This window comes from Myotis lucifugus, unplaced genomic scaffold, assembly GCF_000147115.1.
Source record: "Myotis lucifugus unplaced genomic scaffold, Myoluc2.0 scaffold_29, whole genome shotgun sequence".
NCBI lineage: Eukaryota > Metazoa > Chordata > Mammalia > Chiroptera > Vespertilionidae > Myotis > Myotis lucifugus.
Window position 1 is genome coordinate 7,681,996 of NW_005871077.1, and position 10,154 is coordinate 7,692,149.

Genomic DNA, 10,154 nt, shown 5'->3' on the forward strand with positions numbered 1-10,154 from the left:
GGAGGAGGAGGAGGAGGAGGAGGAGGAGGAGAGGAAGAAGAATGTTAGAAGAAGAAGAAGAAGAAGAAGAAGAAGAAGAAGAAGAGGAGGAGGAGGAGGAGGAGGAGGAGGAGGAGGAAGAGGAGGAGGAGGAGGAGGAGGAGGAGGAGGAGGAGGAGGAGGAGGAGGAAGAGGAGGAGGAGGAGGAGGAGGAGGAGGAGGAGGAGGAAGAGGAGGAGGAGGAGGAGGCGGAAGAAGAAGAAGAAGAAGAAGAAGAAGAAGAAGAAGAAGAAGAAGAAGAAGAAGAAGAAGAAGAAGAAAGAAGAGAAAGGTAGAAGCAATGACAGCCCTTTAGAAATTCAATCCAAACAATCCTTTTTTCCAGATCAAGCCCTAGAGAGTCTCAGGAGAGCTTGACTTTTTTATGATTATTACCCAAGACCCCATCTTGAATGGATCTTGCAAAGCCCAGGAGCAGGGTTGGGACTAGGCACAGTGCAGTTTTTCTCAGAGCTATTATAGGAAAGTTGCGATGAAATAAAATGAATCTGTTATGGTTGAAAACTATAGTGCTGACCCAAAATATTTCTAATGTGTGGAACTAGCTGGCAAGCTGAGAGCCTGAGGAAACAAAAAGAGCTGTTTGCCTGTTTTGAAATACCCAGATCCTCGAAATGTTGCTCTCCCTTCCTGCTGTTGGCTGTGTTCCAGCAGGCAGGGCACCAGGCTAGGCAACTCCTGTTGGGGATATGTTGGCAGACACAGGGTTTGGCCTTGACAGCTTCATTTGCAGGCTGAGAAGAGCTGAGAAGGAGGGAGGACTGGGTGGAATTGGAAGGCCAGAAGCCTTGTCCTTACCATGGTGTGGTGCTGCGGGGTTTCATCATGCCAAGAGTGGATGACACACTACTGTGCCATCCATTCTCGGCAATGACCCTGTGAGGCTAGGATGGTCTTCTCCATTTTACAGATGGGGAAAGTGAAGCTTTCTAAGTTATCCAGTGGGTTAGAATTCAAGCTCAGCTATTTTTAATTGACACTTTAGTTATTTATTTATTTTTTGCATAGTTAGTATAGTCACATGGTTCTAAATCCAAAATGTACATAGGGATATGGTGTAAAGTTAGCTCCCCAGGCCCCAACTTCCTAGCTGCCCCCTCAGGAGGTAATTGACATTGTCCATTTCTTATATGTCCCTTCAGAAAGATTTTTTAAATATATGTTTTTCTACTTTTCTTTATTTAGACATGACAGTTTATACACTATTCTACTATTTTGACTGAAACCAACCTCTTTCAGTCTTGGCCTAGTAGTCTTTCTTTTAAAAAAGAGAGTTTCCCATTATAAAATACAAATAGAGGCCCAGTGCATGACATTCGTGCACTGGGGGGTGTGGGGGTCCCTCAGCCCGAACTGCAACCGCTCCAATCTGTGATTCCTCAGGGGAGCCCTCTCCAATCTGGGAGTTTCTGTCTGTCTTTGCAATCATATGAGGCATTTTTTTTTCTTTGCTTCATTGGTGGAGATTTCTTGGAAGTTTTAGGATATCTTCCCTTTAATTTTTCCTAGACATTCTGATTTTACTTATGTCTCTCACCTTTGCTTTCCCTCCATCACCCACCACAGCAGTAACTTGCTCCAGGCTCACTTTGCTCTAGTGCAGCAGTTCTCAAACTGTGGGTCACAACCCCTTTGGCGGTTGAACGACCCTTTCACAGGGGTTGCCTAAGACATCCTGCATATCAGATATTTACATTACAATTCATAACAGTAGCAACATTACAGTTATGAAGTAGCAATGAAAATAATTTTATGGTTGGGTCACAACATGAGGAACTGTATTTAAAGGGCCAGAAGGTTGAGAACCACTGCTCTAGTGTCTAGGAGATCCATCTGCCACCAGAACTATGATTCCCAGCATTCCTGGTGCTCCCCGCCCTCTGGCCTTCCACTTCTGGTCCTGGGGCTGCTACCAAAACTATTATTCCCAGAATTCCTGGTGTTCCCTGCAATCTTGGTTTTCCCTTCCTGCTCTATCTCCTTCCCATGGCCTCCCACTCTGACAAGTCCTCCAAGCTACCAGCTCTCCCTCTCTGCTCTCCGCCTGGCAGCTTGGTTGGACATGGCTCCCTCGGTTGCTGGGAGCGACCAAGGGAGCCACGTCCCCCCAAGCCACTGGCTCTATGCCCGGCGCCTGTGTATGCAAATTAACCCACCATCTTTGTCGGGTTAATTTTCATACTCACTCCTGATTGGCTGGTGAGCGTAGTGGAGGGATGGTCAATTTACATGTTTCTATTTTATTATATAGGATGATAAATTTAATAAATTAAAGTAAAATAGAAAGAATAAAATATCATCTCTTGTCCTTCTCTCAGAGATCATGACTGTTAACTGTTTGGTATTTTACTCCAGATTCTTCCATAGCTATTGTTTATAAAAGACTCTGTGTGCTCTTCTAATGCACCACAGTCACCTCTTTGGACAGAAGTAAGGACAGAAAAACAATAGGAAGAAGAACAGAAGAAGAAACAAGAGCAAAAATTTGTCCAGTGGGCATGGAGGCTGTGGGGGACAGAAGAAGTCAGTCAAAAGAGGAAGTGGCCCTTGCTGGGTGGCTCAGTTGGTTGGAGTGTTGTCCCATACCCCAAAAGGTTGCAGGTTCGATTCCTGATCAGAGCATATACTAGGTTGTGGGTTTAATCCTGGTCAGGGTGGGTATAGGAGGCAACCAACTGATGTTTCTCTCTCACATTAATGTTTCTCCTCTCCCTCTCTCTCTCTCCCCCCCACCTTCCTCTGTCTCAGGTGAGGATTAAAAAAAAAGAGGAAGTTAGCATTATTCATCTTTTTGATGACTTTTTGTTTGGAGCTCCAAGAACCTTCTCTGTGGGAACACGGATCATATAATAAAATACAGAGCAGGGGAAATACATCAACAGACAATTTCAACACTTTGTGATGAGTGCTAGGCCAATAGGAAGCACGGGCAGCAGGAGAAGCCAGGGGATGGGAGTCAGACCTGGGTCCCTGAGACAGTGACACCTGAGCTAAACCTTGACTCACCAACCTGGAAGGTTCAGCCAGGTGATGAGTGCGGGGGCAATCCCATTGAGAAAGGGACTGCAGAATTAGTATCATTTAATATGCTGGCAGGAATGGCAGGAGATAGGTGTATCATAAGGAAGGAGTTTTTACTTTATCCCAAGGGTAAAGAGAATCTCTTGAAAGTCTCCAAGCAGGAAATTCACATGATTAGATTTGCACTTTGACAAAGAAAACACATTAGAAGTGGATATGCTTGAGGGGAATCTGGAGGCTAGTCATGGTGCTGTTGCATCATCCAGGTGAGAGGAGATTGTGGCATGAACAACTTCTGTGACACCCTAGGGAGGAGAGATTTGGGGAGATTCTAAAGAGGTTATGAATGTAGATTTGGTGACTGACTGGGGATATGAATGACTTCCAGTTTGAGACTAGGGCATTTCTTCACTCAAAATTCTTAGCTTACTTCCTTTTATCTACAAAAGTGTAAGCTTTTGCCCTGACCGGTTTGGCTCAGTGGCTAGAGCATCAGCCTACAGACTGAAGGGTCCGGGGTTCAATTCCAGTCAAGGGCATGTACCTTGGTTGCGGGCACATCCCCAGTAGGAAGTGTGCAGGAGGCAGCTGGTTGATGTTTGTCTCTCATAGATGTTTCTAACTCTCTATCCTTCTCCCTTCCTCTCTGTAATAAATCAATAAAATATATATTTTAAAAAAGTGTAAGCTTCTGAGCTTGACATGAAGACCCTAAATGACATTTCAACCTTCCTTTGCAACCTTCCTATCTCACTTTCTCTCTCACCTGTCCCTGAGCCATAGCAAAATGCTGGTGATTCCTCAAACATGCCCTCTCTTTGTCTATAGTCCTTGTCCAACCATCTTTACTTGCCATCTTTTAAGCCCAGCTCAATGCCACCTCTTCTAAAAAGCCTTCCCAGGTTTACCCTTCCCTTCTTCCCTCTACTCATTTGGAAATGATCTCCTTCTCTAGGCTCCAGTAGCCATTTGCTTCCCCAACTGCTGAAACACTCACCACATTCTGCATTTTGCTTTTTGTAGAAGTGTCTTATTTTCACTAGGTAACCTAGACTTTATAAATAGAGCCTTGCAGGTAGCCTAGCAGAGCCTAACTATTTTTGTGTGTGTTATAGAATCTTAATATATTCATATACAGTTCCATATATATACTATTACTAGAGGCCTGGTGTATGGATTTGTGCACAATGAAAGGAAATTAATTAGGAGGTGGCCAGCGGGACTAGGTGAGATGGGCCAGAAACACCCTGGAGCCAATCTCCCATGGTCCCTCCCCAGCCAGCTGCACCTGGGGCAGCACCAGGGTTTGAAGGGCATCTGTGGAGTGAGCGGGGTCCCTCCGGCAGGTAGGGTCCTTCAGCCTGGCCTGTGGGGATCAGGCTGAAACCAGCAGTCTGACATCCCCCGAGGGGTCCCGGAGTGAGAGAGGGCACTCTGCAAAGTTGCTGTCGCTGGGCAGCTCCTGCATTGAGCGTCTGCCCCCTGGTGGTCATTGCACCTCATAGCTACCAGTCAGACAGTCGGACAGTCAGGTGGTCACTTAGGCTTTTATATATAGATATTCATGTATATTCATATTTTCCCATAAATAAGCAATACGCACATTATCCATGATTTCTTCAAGATTAGGCACTCTAAATCCATTAAGAGATGATTCAAAACAGTTCCAAAATAACTTTTTGAAAGTTTCCAAAATAATTTCATACTTTTTATTTCAGAAACCTAGGATTAAACATCAATCTGGCTCAGAATTTAACATTATTCCAGAAATTAGTTAACCAAAAAAGTAAGAACTCTCACAGCACATAGGTAGAGATTACAGGCTCTGAAGTCACACTTGTCCCGAGGGCAAATCTCAGCCTTACCATTAGGCCTTGGGCAGCTTATTTGAGGTTTCCTTTCTTTCCTTCTTTTTTCTTTTCTTTTGTTTTCTTTTTTGTTGTTTTTTTTTTCGTTAAAAAACAAAAACACAACAGACTAACTTTTATTTAGAATTTATAACTTTGCTTAGATTAACCTGTAAACCCATTTAGATCACCCTAGATGTTATGAGGTTTGTGTAACCACAACCTATAATTTGCTAAAACTTTAACAGAAGGGCTAGTTAAACTTCTTTTCATACCTACACCATTGCTGATATTGATGGCTGCCAAAGCTGTCTTTTCAGGAGCAAGCCTAGGATGAAATTTGTAGGACCAGGGGCTGATCCGACTTGAACCACCAGGGCTGACCAAAGAACCCTCTACTGACCTCCCATGAGCTTTTCTCACTGTACCTTCATTATAATACCAAAATCTCCCAAGGGCAGAGGTTTTCCACCATTTTTGAACATGTGATGTATGAATAGATATGTTTTCTAACTGCAAAGGCACAGAAATGCCCCTACCTATACATTCGATGACAAAGCTCACCTTGTTTATGCATGATATCCCTGAATAAAGACAAATCCAATCCTTTGTTCAGAGACACAACACTGGAAACTCTCTCTCTCTCTCTCTCTCTCTCTCTCTCACACACACACACACACACACACACACACACACACACACATAGTGTGCTGCCAATAAAGTTTGCTCCTTCTAAAATCATCGTCTAGGAGTTGTCTTTTGACTGGCAACTACTGAGTAATTGGACTCTATTCAGTAACAACTACAAAGTTAAAGACTCCTTGAAGGCAGAGACCAAAATCTCAAGGAATTTTTGTTGATTTGAAATAAATGCCCTCTGGGGAAGTTCAGAGCCAAGAAGTTTTATGAAGTAAGGAGAATTAGGCAGGCATAGAGGTTTCCATGGGATAGATAGAATTAAACCTGTGGGAAGACCCTAAAGGCAGAAAGGATCAGCAAGGGCATAGTTAATGTTAAGGCCGGAGCTCCAGCCCAGGATAGAGGTTGATGCCCTGCTTTTAGGCTCCCTCCTGAGTGCTATAGGTCCTCAGGATGTGGAAGCCTCCGTCAAGAAGCAGACTTACAAACACTAGTAGATCCTGAATAGAGCAGGACCAGGGGATGAAGTCTTTTGGAGGTTCTTGGAGTCAGACTCTCAACCCCACGAGTTAGAAAATCCAGATGGGAGGCTGAGGATTGGCTTAGCGATAAACCAGTTCATGCCAGAGCCCAGCGAGGCAGCGTCTCGGTCGGACCGGGCTGCTCGGCGGGACTCTAAGGAAAACCTACCACCAGGTGGACACAGTCTGTCATCATGGGCAAAGGAGACCCCAACAAGCCACAGGGCAAGATGTCCTCGTATGCCTTCTTCGTGCAGACCTGCCGGGAGGAGCACAAGAAGAAACACCCCGACTCTTCCGTCAATTTTTCCGAATTCTCCAAGAAATGTTCGGAGAGGTGGAAGACCATGTCTGCAAAGGAAAAGTCAAAGTTCGAAGATATGGCAAAGAGTGACAAAGCTCGCTATGACCGGGAGATGAAAAATTATGTTCCCCCCAAAGGTGACAAGAAAGGGAAGAAAAAAGATCCCAATGCTCCTAAAAGGCTTCCATTTGCCTTCTTCCTGTTTTGCTCTGAACATCGCCCAAAGATCAAAAGTGAACACCCTGGTCTATCCATTGGGGATACTGCAAAAAAATTGGGTGAAATGTGGTCTGAACAATCAGCCAAAGATAAGCAACCATATGAACAAAAAGCAGCTAAGCTAAAGGAGAAATATGAAAAGGATATTGCTGCATACCGTGCCAAGGGCAAAAGTGAAGTGGGAAAGAAGGGCCCTGGCAGGCCAACTGGCCAAAGAAGAAAAATGAACCAGAAGATGAGGAGGAGGAGGAAGAGGAAGATGATGATGACGAAGAGGATGAAGATGAAGAATAAAGGCTGTCCTGTAATGATGTGTGCGGAGTCTGTGTGTGTGCTCTCAGGCAATTGTTTTGCTAAGAATGTGAATCCAAGTGCAGCTCAATATTAGCTTCAGTATATGCACCCAGATGTTCATAGCAGCACAATTCACCATAGCTAAGATCTGGAAACAGCCTAAGTGCCCATCAGTAGATGAATGGATTAGAAAACTGTGGTACATCTACACGATGGAATACTATGCTGCTGTTAAAAAGAAGGAACTCTTACCATTTGCAACAGCATGGATGGAACTGGAGAGCATTATGCTAAGTGAAACAAGCCAGTCAATGAAGGAAAAATACCACATGATCTCACTCTTTCATGGATAATTAAGACCATTACAAACTTTTGAACAATAATAAATACAGTGGCAGAGCTGCCTCAAACCGATTGTCGGACTGCAGTGGGAAGGCCAGGGAGGGTTGGGGGACAGGAGGGAGGGGAATAAGAGATCAACCGAAGGACTTGTATGCATCCATATAACCATAACTAATGGACATAAGACACTGGGGGGTAAGGGAGGGCAGGGGCTTGTCAAGGGTGGGGGGGAAAAAAGGACACTTATGTAATACCCTTTGTAATACTTTTAGCGAAAAATAAAATAAAAAAAAAATTAAAAAAAATATTAGCTTCAGTATAAAAACTGTACAGATTTTTGTATAGCTGATAAGATTCTTTGTAGAGAAAATACTTTTATAAAAAAAATGCAGGTTGTAGCTTTTTGAGGGGCTACTACATACAGTTAGATTTTAAGGCTTCTGATGTTAAATGTTTCTAAATATTTAATGGTTTCTTTAATTTCTTGTGTATGGTAGCACAGCAAACTCATAGGAATTAGTATCAATAGTAAATTTTGGGTTTTCTAGACTGTTGCATTTTGTTTTTTTAAAAAAATTTTGTAATAAAATTATGTATATTTAAAAAAAGAAAATCCAGATGGTATCTACAGTCATTAGATACCCTTATTCCCCCTCCCCAGAATTAGAAGCATGCTCCCTTCTCTTACTCTCCCTGAGCCCTGACTGCCAACTCACAACTCGTTGGGATTCTGCAGCGACCACAAGCCAGCCTGACACTGCTGGGGCGCTCCCATAACTCAGCCTCAAAATAGCTAGAAAGCTGAGCATTTCCTTTTTGGAATTGAGGTGGAAGAAGAAGAGAACTGCAATGAGGAAATATCCTGAGGACATTCTTGGCCTGAGCAGAGACCCACTGTTCTGAGCATCAACTTATATGCAGGTCCTCACAGACTGGGTACACTTTTGTTCTCCCTAGATTATACCTTCTGATTGGAGAAACAGAGACCCATATAGGAAAAAAGAGCAGCTCTACATCTTCTCTAAAATATAGTGGAAGAAGGTTTGGGAGTCAATTCTTAAGAGTAAATGCATTCCAGATAAGCAGTATAAATGGTTCTAGGTACTCCACCTCTGGAGGTCTAGGAAAAAGACCAGCTGGAGAATTTTGGAACCTCCTATGCATGTTACTTGGCCACCCCTGACTCTGACTGTGCTGTTTTGGGCCATGAGAAGGAAGAAGAGAAAAGAAAAAATGAGAGAAAGGAGCAAAGAGCAGTAAAAAATGTTTAAATGTCATTTCAAGTTGATCAGTAGCAGAGGAAAGGAATGAAGACCATCAAATTCTTTAGTCATTCTCTTATTCACTCACTCAAGCATTTATTAAGGGCCCAGTATTGGAGGTGACAGAGACAAATGCCCTTAAGGAGATCACCATCCTTGTGTAGAAACAGAAACCCACAGAACTCTGACACAAATGCCATAATAAAGGTTGGAAAGGGCATCAAAGGATTTAACTTGAGTTGAAGAGATTAGGGAAGGTGGCCAAGGGTTAAACTTTGAAAGATGAGCAGGATTTTGATCTGAAGAGGCTGAGAGAACAGTATAAAGAGATTAGAAGGGAGGAGGCCATAGCAGCAGTCTGCAGAAGAGTTCACAGCTTGAAGGAGTAAGAATGAAGACCTTTTTGTGAAAACTTCAGCCTCTCCAGAATAAACAAGACTCAACAGACAGGTATTTTCTAAGATAGAACTTAAGGAGATGGTACAAATGGGCCCGAGGGTTAGAAGAGGGGGACTTTGTAATGTCCAAAGTACTGTAGCAATGTCCTGAAACTAACACATCACACATGTCAGGTGGTGACACTTAGGGGTTGGCACTTAGGTGGCACTACAGACCTGTGGACTCTCTGATCCTTCGTGGAGTTTTCAGTGCAAGTGAGGTGAGCCTTCCCTCAGAAACCTGCTGCCCTTGAGGTATCCATTATTTTGGCTCCTCTCAGACTTAGAGACAGGACAGAGCAGAGGTTGAAACACACCTGAACTCCTGGCCTGGTGAAACCCACTCAGAGCACAGTGCTCACCTGCACCTCCCCAGGGCCAAGTGAATACCCATCAGGCCACAGAGATCTTGTCCCATTTGCTCACTTTACTGGTGAGGAACCTGAAGCTCAGAGATGTTAAGTAAACTGCTCAAGGCATCACAACCTAAAGAAAGTAGAAGTCCATTTCAAACTTAAGACAGAGGCTAATACCACAACTGATACTCTTTCCACATATCCTACACCCTCTGATTAGACCTGGGGAGGCAATAGAGTGAGCAGAAGGACAGGAACCCTGCAGTCAGTCTGCCATACAATCTGATGACTCTGCAAATTGTTCACCTTTTTGAAACTTCAGTTAACTCACCTGTAAAAAAGAGATAATGGCAACCACTTGAAAGGGTTGTTTTGATAATTAAATTATTTTTAAGTACAAGAGAAAAAAATATGGGGAGCCCATCACAGACCTTGGCACTCAGTTAAACTTTGCTTACTCCACTTTGCCTTTCTGCTTCAGATCTTTTCCAAAGCTCCTCTGAGAAAGATGGAGGAGGAAGGAAGTGAAGAAGAATATTTCCCTCTTCATCCACACCTAGCATGCTGGGTGGCATGTCACAGAGGCCAGTACCACAGGTCAGAGAATTGTCAAATTCTGGAGTAGAGCTCATTCACAGAGGAAGAGATTGGAACCCAAGAAAAAGTAAGATCATTGCTAAATGTCACTTTGCCAGTCAAGGCTAAGGTGGGACCAGGTTTTAATCAGACAACTGTAGTCACTGAGCCTCTTCTGTGAGACTAGGCCCTCTGAGGCCCTGGCCATGTGAAATGGTCCATACAGATGGGGAGTTTACATGTTAGTAGGGAGACTAATGATAAGCTAATGAGGAACCCTGAGAGAGAAGGGGACTC

The 10,154-nt window shown here is 43.7% G+C and overlaps 1 pseudogene; it reads left to right on the forward strand.

Annotated features, from left to right (window-relative positions):
* Positions 1-6,260: 6,260 nt before the first annotated feature.
* On the forward strand, positions 6,261-7,786 carry LOC102441392 (annotated as a pseudogene).
* Positions 7,787-10,154: the final 2,368 nt, after the last annotated feature.